The following is a 14,125-nucleotide window of genomic DNA, read 5'->3' as shown; positions in this document are numbered from 1 at the left end:
CCGGGTATGAAACGAGATGTCGCTCTCTACGTTGGAAGTTGCCTGACTTGTGCAAGAGTTAAGGCTGAACATCAACGACCTTCTGGCTTACTCGAACAACTTCCAATTCCCATCTGGAAGTGGGAGAGTATAACTATGGATTTCATAACAAAACTTCCACCCACGCCATCAGGTCACGACAGCATTTGGGTTATAGTAGATCGTCTGACTAAATCAGCCCACTTTCTGCCGATACGGGAAGACTACAAGGTAGAACGACTAGCCCGAATCTACACCGACGAGATCATTCGTAATCATGGTACGCCTCGTGACATCATTTCAGACCATGACGCTCGGTTTACTTCGCGACTGTGGGAAACGTTTCAAGCGGCCCTTGGTACGTCGCTTAATCTGAGTACTGCATTCCATCCTCAAACTGACGGACAGACTGAAAGAACGATCCGTACTCTTAAAGACATGCTCCGTGCGTGTGTTATAGATTTCGGTGGTAGCTGGAACAAACATCTGCCACTAGTCGAATTCTCGTACAACAACAGCTATCATGCCAGAATACAAATGGCACCATTCGAGGCCCTGTATGGAAGAAGATGTCGTTCGCCTATTATGTGGCACGAGATCGGGCATTCGCAATTAACCGGTCCCGAGCTACTACAAGAAACGACTGACAAAATCCTCCAGATTCGCGACAACTTGGCAAAGGCCAGAGATAGACAGAAAAGTTACGCCGATAGAAGACGCAAACCCCTTGAATTTGACATTGGCGACTACGTACTCCTAAAGGTATCACCTTGGAAGGGTGTAGTCAGATTCGGTAAAAGAGGGAAACTAGCGCCTCGATATGTTGGACCTTTTAAAATTCTGGAAAGGATCGGAAAAGTCGCCTACAAACTCGAACTACCGGAGGAACTTAGTAATATCCACCCGACTTTCCATGTGTCAAACCTCAGAAAATGCCTAGCTGACCATGATTTGATTGTACCTCTCGACGATCTTCAGGTCAACGAAACGCTACACTTCGTGGAAAAACCTGTCGAAATCATGGATCACCAAACCAAGCAACTCAGACGCTCATGCATCCCTATCGTAAAAGTCCGATGGGAAGGCAAACGAGGCGTGGAGTTCACTTGGGAACTTGAAAGCGACATGAAGGCCAAGTACCCGCAGTTGTTCAAATGAAGATCTGAAGCGTCAAATTGGTAATTCACGGTGTTGTGCAGCTTCGAGCCTAATTTCGGGACGAAATTCCCTAAACAAGGGGAGGCTGTAACACCCCGTGTTTTCGAATGTCAAAGTCAAAGTCCAAGTTAACTTTGACTTTCTTTGACAGTAAATAGTCTATTTTCAGTTTTATTTGTATTATGTGGAGTAAGTGTTGTAATCAGGAAGAATCGAAGTAATCGAATGTTTATCAACGCGAACAGATTTACGACTGTGAATAGTAGGAAGTAACAATTCGATAAAGTTAACTAATCAGTAATCAAACCGATCTAACTATCATCGAACTCGAATCTCGACTTACGCGAACTTTTGGTGTTGTTATATGTGTGTGTGTGCCTTAAGTGTTATCTGTGCGTGTTTACCTTATGCCTTGTGCTTTTTATGGTGATCAATCGAAACTCGAATCGAAACCTCGAAACTCAAAATCGAATACAATCGAAATCGAACTACGACGAATGGTAACGTTAGGACAAGGTGAATTATATATGATTGTATGTTAGATATAGTAGTTGGGACTGAAAGTAATTTGAATAGGAAACTCTATCGTACTCGTAGCGCCTTCGCTCGAAACCGAAATATCAAAAATCGTCGCCGAACCCTCGAACCAGGCTGTTGATCGATCAGGCTAACAGTCGATCGAGCAGCCCAGCCGATCGAACAGGCTGTTCGATCGAGCAGGCTGTCCGATCGGGGAAGCCTGGCCGATCGGCTAGCCCTTTCCTCTTTTGGAGCCTATAAATAGGGCTGTCATTGTCACTCTTTACCACTTTTGGAAAGTTCTGACCGACCAGCTCGTGCTCCTCTTCTTTCCTCAGATTTCTTCCGATTTCGGTAATTTTCCAACCTAAATCTTGTACTTTCTTAATCAAAACATGCTCCTACACCTTTCTATCTTTCGATTTTTTATTTCTAACCGTGAAATCACCAAGATCTAGGCATTCTTGGGTGATGTCATCATGGTGTTCTTCAAGAACACCATGTCCTGACTTCAATCCACCGTGAATAGCTTGGATCTAACCAATTTCCACATAAACAAGCTAAGATCTAGCGAAGATCTAAACATTTCCATGATGTGAAGGATTGAAAGAAGAAATTCCAACTTTCTTTTAACTCTTTTACGCTCAATGCCTTCAAACCGGTAGAAACGGAGCTTGAGCCAACTCACCAAATATTCTAGTGGATGAGTGGTTCAGGATTCGAATTCTATTTACGAGGTTCACCGATTTCGGGTTAAACATTAAACTACCGTTCCGAACCGTTCACTAGCCGGATTTGGGTGATTCCTGTCCGAACAGGTGAAACAAGTGAGAATGGAAGTTCCATGGTTCAGCTCATTATCAAACTACCTCGATATAACGTCAAATAACCAGAACAGCCAAGTGTTAGACGAACAGGCCGACCAGGTCAGGATGCTGACCGAACGGTTAGGCTGTTCAAACGAACAGCCCAAACGATCGGACAGGCCAACCAATCGACTAAGCCAGCCGATCGACTAGCATGTGGCCCCACAATTTGACAAGCTCATGAGGTATGGTATTGAACGAAGTAATGTCCGATCGAACTAATGATTGGTAAACATTATTACTCTTCGGATCATAAGATACTATGCTTCAACACTTAATCGATTTTCAACTCGTTCGACGCATTGGAGTGCCACCCGATCGAACATGCTATCAGAACGAACAGGTTGTTCGATCGAATATGTTGCTCGATCGAGTGACACACTGCTGAGAACTATTACTGAAGTTCCTAACCGATCGGTTAAACCGACTCGATCGACTTGAAAGGTAAGAACACTTCAGTGTTCTCAAATGCTACAACAAAGACTTCAAAAGTTCAAACCATCATACACAAACACATCCTACTCAAGAGAAGAAATAATCCACTCGAACAGTCCAACCGATCGAGCCTACCGGCCGATCGAGCAGGCTGTCCGAACGGATTGTCCAGTCGAACGAACAACCCGCTCGATCGAACCTGCCGTTCGATCGACCAGGCTGTTCGACCCACTTACACTTGTTTCCATTCTATGTGTATTCATCGTTATGCTATCGATCTATTCAGGCTAACCCTACTCTCAAGCGCTCCCTTCAATCCATCAATCAACTACTGTGAGTATACTCGATCCCTTTTTGCTTATAGCACTTTTGGGTGTTACATACGTTACTTATCAAAATCACTATCGAACACACCACTCAAATGTTTCAACGCTAACTGAATTGCATGTATTACGTGACTAAATGAATGCTTGTTGATTGTGTTTACACGTGGAATGTTGTCTACCTGCCTTAACGACGTAGTACTATAGTTTGGACTCAGCACCCGTACACACGGGGGTTGTTAAGGACAATTACTTGCATGGATTACGGTGGTAACCATGTATTGCGAACCGTCTCGGACGGTCAACCCGCAGTCATTGGTATTGATAGGTCCATGTCGATAATTAACATGCTTCGTTTTCCTCGGTGTACGTGCTGGTTATGCGTAAACTATTTCGAACTCTATATGCTATTATTAAACTTGTATGCTCACCTTTACATTATATGTATTGACTTTATTTTAACGTATGTGGCAGGCAATTAAGATGCGTACCTGCTAGGAAGGCGAGCTAGGAATAAGCATCTAGAGCATAGTTGTCGGTAGATCTTGCAGATCGAGTCTCTAGAAGCATTTGAACAATATTCATTTTTTTTTAAATCGGAGTTGTCGGAACAGAATTACTTGTTTGGATGTTATCTGTAGTAATGTATTTGTTTATTCGGGATACGGTATGGGACGTATCTTTAACTGGATTATATAAATAGTTGTTATGGAAACTTCTGGACAATCTGTTTCGCTCAGTGCCATGCCCCGATGATTCCGCCATCGGTTGGGGTGTGACAAAACCGGTCTATGAATTGATGTGGTGGTTGGATCTGAGGCGGTGGTGGGTTTGGATCTGAGATGATGGCATGTTATGATGGTGTATGTGGTGGTCGGTGGTGGGTGGGTGTTTGGTTAGGCCAATTGATGCGTGTGTAGTGTAATATATTTTAGATGTATATTTTAAGCCCTTTTTACACTTTTAGCCAAGTTTTAAATTTATAAAACACGATATTTACTAACACTAAACACACATATGGGCAAGTGCGCCCATCGTGGACGTAGTATAGTGTTGGTAAGATACCGAGGTCGTCCAAGGACACAAGAGCTTTTAGTACCGGTTTATCCTCAACGTCTAATCAAATCAAAAAGTTAGAAAAGATTTTTTAAACTAAGAAAATGAAAACTAACTAAATGCTGAAAAATAAAATAAAAATAAAAAAAGATAGACAAGATGAATCACTTGGATCCGACTCGTGTATTAGTATAACCTTTGATTATTTTCGCACTTTTGCACTTGTTTAAGAGATTATCTTAGTTATTGTAGTAGGCCCCTCTTTTGAAGGCGACGTTACCCTCAACCCAGTAGTTTGAGTCAGCAAGGATACAATCCTAAAGGGTCGGATTATTGAAAGATAATGAATTAAGTTATTAATGCAAATTATGGTAGGCCCCTCTTTTGGAGGTGACGTACCCTCGACTAAGTAGTCTGAGTCAGCAAGGATACAATCCTAAATAGCCGGGTTATAGTATTAATAGTAGTTAACTTATGAGGGGGTCAAAGAGTTTGGATCCCCGCCATCCAATACCTATGGGCATTGAAGGAGATCCTACTAAATTTGACCCAGGTCCCTTGCAGGACCTCTAAACGCTGAACAAGGGCAAGACCCTTACCAAACCTTTCCCTTAACCCCCGACCAGGTAGCCAACATACCTCCATATAGACCGTGGAGATATGAATGGTGAAAATCTTTTATTTTATATTGACAGTAAAATAATGCCAAGACACCACGGACAAACGATAAGGAAAGATCACCTTCAACATAAGCAACTAGTTATTAAAGTCATTAATATAAAACCAAATAAAAAGTGCAAAAGATTAAAAATAAAAAGTATTATACTAAACACTTTTCTTCACCAAGTGATGTAAGAGACTTAGGCAAACATGGCCTTGATTGTCAAGAACTCTTACGATCAATCTTGGATCCCGAGACGACTCACACACTCTATGATGGACAATGGATGATGGTGGTGGATGATGGTGTTGTGATGGTGGTGGGTGGTGGATGAAGTGTGAGAGAGGTGGTGTGCCAAGGGATGAGTTGCAATGAAACCAAGCACTCCTATTTATAGGCTGAACAGAAGGCTGGGCACGGCCCCGTGTCCGCTGGACACGGCCCCGTGCCTGTCTGACACTCTCTCTCTTCATTAATTGTAATTCGCAATTACAATTAATGCGCCTGCTGTACTTTCGCCACGCCCTCGTGTTCACTGGGCACGGCCCCGTGGTGGGCAATAGAAGCTTCTATAGGTTTGTCTTTTCTGCTGCTTCTTGGGCACGGCCCCGTGCTGGCTGAGCACGGGGCGTGTTTAGTCTTCTGCCTTCTCTATTTTGCTTGGGAGGATGCTGTTGAGGGGTCGGGCAATCCACTTATGTTCCTTTTCTTGTATTTATGTTAGATTTAGCTGTCTTTTTGCTTCTTTTGTGAATTTGAGCTCATTTAATCCTGAAAATACAAAAGGAAGATAAAAACACTCTTTTTTCCAACATTAGTACTTAAAAAGGGTTAGTTTTATGCCTCATGTGATGTAATTTATATGTTGCATTTTACACACATCAAATACCCCCACACTTGAATTTTTGCTTGTCCACAAGCAAAACTCTTTAATACGTGGCTTACACTCCCAAATGGAATGGGTAGAAGAGAAGGTTTTGGCTTGTCATAGAGTGTCGGGAATCCAAGATCTTTTTGGTTTTATTTTTATTTATTTACAATCCTATTCGTTATGATTTATTTAGAATGTTTCATAGGATAAATTACTTATTTGGGCATAGCATGCCTTTTTTAAAATTCCATTTATATACATGTTCACATACCTCACGGGAGAAATCACTCACACTCGGCCGAAGGTGTATTTTTAGTGAATCACTCGAGAGCGGCGTGGAACTTATTCCTACCATAGGCTTGCCAAGCAATCAATCCTCCTCCTTTTTAACTTGTTACCTTTGTAAATATCAAGAGGACTTTTTGGGTAAAGGCTTGGGCTAAAGGTGGGTAGTTGGGTTAGTGGTTAGTAGAAAAGGGCGAAAAGCGTAAAAAGCGTCGGTTTTCGTAAAACATTTTGTTTTAGTGACTTTTTATTCTTAATGAAGTATTTCTTCAAACAAGCTTTTTGTTTTAAGAGCTTTGTTTGTTTATTTCTAACTTCATCATTTTTATTTTTATTTATTTTTTTTAGTCACACGAAAACCGAGCTTGTTACTAAAATAAAGGGTAAAAATAAAAAGGGTTTTGGTGGGTAAAAGGGTTTTAGGGTAAAGAAATGAAAGGTTTAGGCTCAAAAGGGGTTAACTAGGGGGAGTTTTTAGGTAGGTGAAAAGAAAAATAAAAATAATGGTTTTGAAAGAAAAAGGGTTAGTCCTAATGCCTCCATCATTTACTTACTTGGGTTTAAGTTGGTAAGGACCGGGAATGAATCGTCGTGGCAAGTTCTAGAGTCGTAAGAACCAAGCGGCTATTCACACAAGAAACGAAAAATGAGCATTTAGTCTAAAGATGTGTATTTGTATGCTCAATAAAGGCTCAAAACTCACTTTTTGTGGGAATGGGTTTTTCTATGTGATCAAGTATATATAATCGAATTTTAACTAAGCTTGTCATGCCGTTCATAATTTTCTTATGTTAGTTCTTTTTATCACGACGCTATCGGTTGTAAACTTGCAAAAATATAACCTTATTAATCTTAGAATTCCCAACTTAAACTTTAGACAAGTAAAAAAAATGAAATTTTTTTTGAAAAAATTTGGGGTGATTAGCGATTCCAATAGAGTTTTGTGTAAGGCTTGTTATTAGCACTTGCAAAATTTCAAGGTTTTAGCATCCCCCCACACTTAAATTACACATTGTCCTCAATGTGTCCCAAAAATAAATTTTTAGGTTGATTGAATGTGTAACATGGTGTTTAAAAACAAAAATTTATGTTACTGGCAGTCTGGACACGGCCCCGTGGGGACCGGACATGGCCCCGTGTTCAGGTGCCAGTAACGATAATTAAGAAAAAGGAACAGAAGCCTGGACACGGGGGCGTGTCTGGTGAACACAGCCCGTGTCCAGTTACCTGAACTGGGCATTTTTCTGCAGGGGGTTCAGCACGGGGCCGTGTTGGCTGGGCACGGCCCGTGTTGAACCTACTGTAATGGAGAAATCTTCGACGTGTGGCCTTGTTCTTGTGCATGGGGCCATGTTTCTCATTTCCCTTATCATCCTTTACCACCATGAGTGTGTTTTATTTCTGCAAATTAAAACTAAAAGATTAAACTAAGCTAAGGATAGTTCCGCGGAATGCCTCCGTGGTGCGCCACGTTTATAAGGGTCCTTGGCTAGACCCAAAGTGAGGTTATATAATTTCTGAGTGGGATGTTTTGCATCCCATTTTGCACCGTCGGAGAGCAGCATCCAAACTCGAATTAATAACCTTCATGTAGTTGACCGGGTCATCGTCCTCTATTCTCTTCCCAACCCTGAACTTTACTTCATCATCCCCGTACCTTAGGGTGAGCGTTCCGTTATTCATGTCTACCACTGCTTGCGCGGTGGCTAGAAATGGTCTCCCTAGTATGAGGGGGACTTCGGTGTCTTCTTCCATGTCAAGTATAACAAAGTCGGCTGGGTAGACAAATTTGTCTACCTTTACTAGGACATTTTCGATGACACCTTGTGGGAATTTGACGGACCGATCAGCAAGTTGTATGCTCATTTTTGTAGGACTCGTTGTTCCTAGGTCGAGTCTTTTGAACATTGATGAGGGCATGAGGTTAATGCTAGCCCCAAGGTCGGCTAACGCGTTACGAACGGGGGAGTCCCCGATCGAGCAAGGAATTGTGAAGCTTCCGGGATCGATTTTCTTTTGGGGGAGTTTGTTGAGTACGAGGGCGGAGCATTCTTCGTCTAAGTTAACTAATTGCAACGTTTCAATTTTCCTTTTATGAGTGAGGAAGTCCCTCATGAACTTAGAATATTTAGGCATTTGGGTTAGGACATCAATAAAAGGAATGTTGACATGCAATTGTTTTAGTAGACTTTCGAATTTTGCGAATTGCTCATTGGTCTTTTGACGAATTAACCTACCGGGGTACGGAACGCGAGGAGCTTTGGTAGGCTCTGATGATGGAGGGGAGCCCTTTTCTTGCAGAGGCGGTGGTATAGTCTCCTCTGTCGGCGGTGGCGCTTCCGTAGGCCCCACGGTGCGGTTTCGTAACGTGATGAGATGAACTTGCGCTTTTGGGTTTGTTTCGGTATTGCTTGGTAATGCGCCTGGTGGTCTCTCGGAAAAAATTTGGGCTAGTTGACTTAATTGTTTTTCTATGTTTTGAATACTAGCTTGTTGATTTCTAAAATTTGATTCTAATTGTAGAAATCTTTCCGAGTTTTTCTTTTCAGTGTCGGAGATAAGGCAAGATACAGTATCTTCAAGCCTTTCTCGTCCACCTTGTTGTTGAGTGAAATTTTGTGACTCATTTCTTGGTTGTTGAAAGTTTGTTCGTTGGTTTTGTTGGTTACTACTATTGCCGGGTTCTCTCCAACCAAGGTTAGGATGATTCCGCCATCCTTGGTTGTAAGTGCCCGTTGGAGGACCCAACGGCCTAGGTCTATTGGCAATGTAGCTTACCGACTCTTGTTGATCGTCCGTTTCTTTCATACAAATCCAATTTTCATGTGGCCCGCCACACCCTTCACAAGCCATAACCGAGACCGTTTTTGTCATTTCCAATTTTTTTATTTTTGAAGAAAGGGCCTCGATTTGGGCTTGTAAAGAAGTGTTTTCATCAACCTTATGGGCGCCCGGGGCAATAGATTTATTGCCTCGGGGAGTGTGCCACTGGAAATTGGTTTGAGCAATTTCCTCAATTTGGTTATATATTTCATGCGGGCGGCGATTACCTAAAAGTCCCCCAGAGCTAGAGTCAAGTGTCTGCCTTGTGTGTGGCAACAACCCATTATAGAAAGTGGATACATGTTGCCATATCGCAAGACCGTGATGTGGACACTTTCGCAATAGCTCCTTGAACCTTTCCCAAGTTTCATATAAGGATTCCCCGTCCTCTTGTGAATATGTATTAATTTCAGTCATTAATTTAGCCGTTTTAGCGGGAGGGAAATACTTATATAGAAATTTTTGGGCTAGTTCATCCCAGGTGTTTACCGATCCAGCTGGGAGGGCGTTAAGCCAAGCTTTTGCTCGGTCTTTTAGTGAGAAAGGAAACATTCGAAGGCGGATGGCGTCATTTGATGCTCCATTGATCCGAAAGGTATCACATATTTCTAGGAAATTAGTAATATGTAGATGGGGATCCTCGTCCGCAAGCCCATGGAAGGTTGCGGAGTTTTGGAGCATTTGTATCAAATGCGGCCGAAGTTCAAGTTATTGGCTTCAACATTCGGTGCATTGATAGCGGCGCCGAGGTTACATACGGTGGGTCGTAGATAATCCATGAGAGTACGTTCATCCGCCATTGGAGGTGGATTTCCCGAAACCTTCTCTTGGTTTTTGGCTTTTAGTCTTTTTCTGAGAAAGCGTTTGGGTTTTTCTAGAGGTTCTTTTATGTCCTTATTAGAACTGGAGCTCATACACTACGTAGGGGGGGCGTCTGGTTCCAAGTCCTGCAATAAAAACAAAAAAGAATGCTGGTCAGAAGGTTCACCACGGCCCCGTGCTCAGTGAACACGGCCCGTGGTCGGAGTTACAGTGATTGTTTTCCAGATCCCAGTTACTGGAGAGTTGGACACGGCCCCGTGTTGCACCGACACGGCCCCGTGGTCAGCCTTCTGTAACTTGGAAAACTAAAAACTGCCAGTAACAATGCTGGGCACGGCCCGTGTCCGACCAGGCACGACCCGTGCTGAGCTCTGCAGAAGCTGAAAAACTAAGAAAATCCTAAAAAATAAAAAAATAAAAATAAAAATATGATTAGGCCGTTGATTCCTAACTTTCTTAAAATCCTTGTGTCCCCGGCAACGGCGCCAAAAACTTGATGTGTGTGTAGTGTAATATATTTTAGATGTATATTTTAAGCCCTTTTTACACTTTTAGCCAAGTTTTAAATTTATAAAACACGATATTTACTAACACTAAACACACATATGGGCAAGTGCGCCCATCGTGGACGTAGTATAGTGTTGGTAAGATACCGAGGTCGTCCAAGGACACAAGAGCTTTTAGTACCGGTTTATCCTCAACGTCTAATCAAATCAAAAAGTTAGAAAAGAGTTTTTAAAATAAGAAAATGAAAACTAACTAAATGCTGAAAAATAAAATAAAAATAAAAACAGATAGACAAGATGAATCACTTGGATCCGACTCGTGTATTAGTATAACCTTTGATTATTTTCGCACTTTTGCACTTGTTTAAGAGATTATCTTAGTTATTGTAGTAGGCCCCTCTTTTGAAGGCGACGTTACCCTCAACCCAGTAGTTTGAGTCAGCAAGGATACAATCCTAAAGGGTCGGATTATTGAAAGATAATGAATTAAGTTATTAATGCAAATTATGGTAGGCCCCTCTTTTGGAGGTGACGTTACCCTCGACTAAGTAGTCTGAGTCAGCAAGGATACAGTCCTAAATAGCCGGGTTATAGTATTAATAGTAGTTAACTTATGAGGGGGTCAAAGAGTTTGGATCCCCGCCATCCAATACCTAGGGGCATTGAAGGAGATCCTACTAAATTTGACCCAGGTCCCTTGCAGGACCTCTAAACGCTGAACAAGGGCAAGACCCTTACCAAACCGTTCCCTTAACCCCCGACCAGGTAGCTAACATACCTCCATATAGACCGTGGAGATATGAATGGTGAAAATCTTTTATTTTATATAGACAGTAAAATAATGCCAAGACACCACGGACAAACGATAAGGAAAGATCACCTTCAACATAAGCAACTAGTTATTAAAGTCATTAATACAAAACCAAATAAAAAGTGCAAAAGATTAAAAATAAAAAGTATTATACTAAACACTTGTCTTCACCAAGTGACGTAAGAGACGTAGGCAAACATGGCCTTGATTGTCAAGAACTCTTACGATCAATCTTGGATCCCGAGACGACTCACACACTCTATGATGGACAATGGATGACGGTGGTGGATGATGGTGTTGTGATGGTGGTGGGTGGTGGATGAAGTGTGAGAGAGGTGGTGTGCCAAGGGATGAGTTGCAATGAAACCAAGCACTCCTATTTATAGGCTGAACAGAAGGCTGGGCACGGCCCCGTGTCCGCTGGACACGGCCCCGTGCCTGTCTGACACTCTCTCTCTCTTCATTAATTGTAATTCGCAATTACAATTAATGCGCCTGCTGTACTTTCGCCACGTCCCCGTGTTCACTGGGCACGGCCCCGTGGTGGGCAATAGAAGCTTCTATAGGTTTGTCTTTTCTGCTGCTTCTTGGGCACGGCCCCGTGCTGGCTGAGCACGGGGCGTGTTTAGTCTTCTGCCTTCTCTATTTTGCTTGGGAGGATGTTGTTGAGGGGTCGGGCAATCCACTTATGTTCCTTTTCTTGTATTTATGTTAGATTTAGCTGTCTTTTTGATTCTTTTGTGAATTTGAGCTCATTTAATCCTGAAAATACAAAAGGAAGACAAAAACACTCTTTTTCCAAACAAGTCTCAACTCTCTCTCTTTCTTTAAACCCAAACAAGTCTGCAACTTTTAATCTCCTCACCATAACCACCACCACTCCTGCCGCCAACCACCACCCTCCGCCTATCATCACCATCACCCAACCTCCGGCAACCACAAGCATCATGGCGACAACAGTTGCCCGTCGGAGCCTGCTTTAGATATGACAACGACGACAACCACCACCCTCCGTCGTTGTCTGATTTTGATTGTAAAGGAGCGGAGTCTGCTTCAGATCTGACATCGTCGGGGATAACGATTGCTTAGCCGGAGCCTGCTTTGTCATCGTAACAAAGCTTAAAACCTCTCTCTCTTTCTGTTGATGGTTGGCGGAGGATACAAATTGTGAGTGTTTTGTAGATTTTTGATTTATGGGTTTATGAGATTAATTGAGATCTGAATATTAAGGGTTTATGAGATTAATTTGGCTTGACCAGTCAATTTATGTTTTTGCTCGTTGTATTTGACATCTCTTAGAGTTTATGTTTTATGAGATTAATTCCGTCGGCCATTGGATTGGACATTGCTTACCCATCTAATTTTATTTTTCGGGTGAAAAGAGTTTGTTCTATATATTTGGCCTTTGGAAAAACGTGTACAGTTCCTTAATAATATATATCCACTTATTTATATTTTATAAATTAAATAGTTCAAGAAATTTAAAAGCTATCACTATTTTTGTTAAACATGAATTGTTCTGTATGCAGGCAGAAGTGAATTTTTTGGGAAAATTCAGCCTTCCAAATCTTGTTAAACTAGTGGGTATTGCTCAGAAGACAGAGAATTTCTTCTGGTATATTGGTATATGAATATATGCAAAAGGGTAGTCTTGAAAATCATCTTTTCAAAAGTAAGTTGCAGGGGTGGTGGTGAGGAGGAGGAGATTAAGTTGCAGACTTGCAGGGGTTTAGAGAGAGAGAGAGAGAGAGAAAGAGAGTTGAGAGTGTGTGAATGTGTGATTGGTTGATGTGTAAATATAAATATATTTTCTTGATTTTTTTCCTTCTTTCTAAAGATATTTTTTAAATAAATAGGGAAAATTACAAAATTACCCTTAAGTGAATAGACTTAACCAAGAAAATATAACCTAGTTAGTTAAAGAACATAGGGTGTAATGAGTTTTACAAAAAAGGACTGTGGTTGTAATTATTAAAGTTAAAGGTTATCCATTGCAATCCTATACAAACATAAAGGACGAAAAGTGTAATTTACCCGAAAAATTATGTATACACACACATATATTACCCTTTATCGTGCGGTACGTATGCAATAACAACAGCCACACGATCTGATACAATTTTCACTTGATTATACGTGGTGGCACGATCGTAATAAACAAAGATTTACATAGAAATTGAATGGAAAAGGGCATAATTGTCAATTGCAAATATCTAATTTATCACTCCTGTAATTTATTTGCGAGATTCGGAAACTGAATACAATCTTTTGGGAGCGAAATTCTAGCCCTAAAATCTCTCATTACTTCTTCCAAATCAAACAAACATCTCTTCTCGATTCCGCTCCTACACACAAAAAGGCCGATCATGACAAGAACTTAAGACGGGGTAATCTTTTCATTTAAATGCGTTACTATATGCTTTGATTTTGAATGATAATTTCCCAAAATTGACCCTTCTTCTTAACTGAATATCAGCTATAAGAGAGAGACGGAGCAAAGGAAACAACGACAAGCATCTAGCAAAGAAATGAGTCTAGGTTCGTCCTAAAATCCCATAGTTAGGGTTTGATAACGTGAGTAGGTCTTCGTATAACATGCGGTTGTTCCTATTTAAGGTTTTGATAACATGTGGTTCTTGTCCTATAACATACGACTAACAAAATGTAAAAACCAAATATGTAACATCCCATAAATTTGCTAACGCGCGGTTGCTTAGATTTATAACGTGCGTCTACTGTTTTTTTTTCAACATGCGTCTGTGAACGTTTATAACATGCGTCTGTTTTCGTGTAAAGATTCCTGATGATGATGATGATGATGATGATGATGATGATGATGATGATGATGATGATGATGATGATGATGATGATGATGATGATGATGATGATGATGATGAGGATGAGGACGACGACGACGACTTTGAACAACCAGTAAGGAAGTTGAAATTGCAAAAATATAATAAGAAGCAAA

At 41.3% G+C, this 14,125-nt stretch overlaps 1 non-coding gene across 1 annotated transcript; it reads left to right on the top strand.

The window, feature by feature from the left end:
- Window positions 1-9,331: 9,331 nt before the first annotated feature.
- LOC118484506 lies at window positions 9,332-9,438 on the top strand. Its single transcript, XR_004873616.1, has one exon. It is a non-coding gene; the product is annotated as a small nucleolar RNA R71 (small nucleolar RNA).
- Window positions 9,439-14,125: the final 4,687 nt, after the last annotated feature.

This window comes from Helianthus annuus, chromosome 11 (assembly GCF_002127325.2).
Source record: "Helianthus annuus cultivar XRQ/B chromosome 11, HanXRQr2.0-SUNRISE, whole genome shotgun sequence".
In the NCBI taxonomy this organism is placed as follows: domain Eukaryota; kingdom Viridiplantae; phylum Streptophyta; class Magnoliopsida; order Asterales; family Asteraceae; genus Helianthus; species Helianthus annuus.
This window is presented reverse-complemented; position numbering and strand designations above follow the sequence as displayed.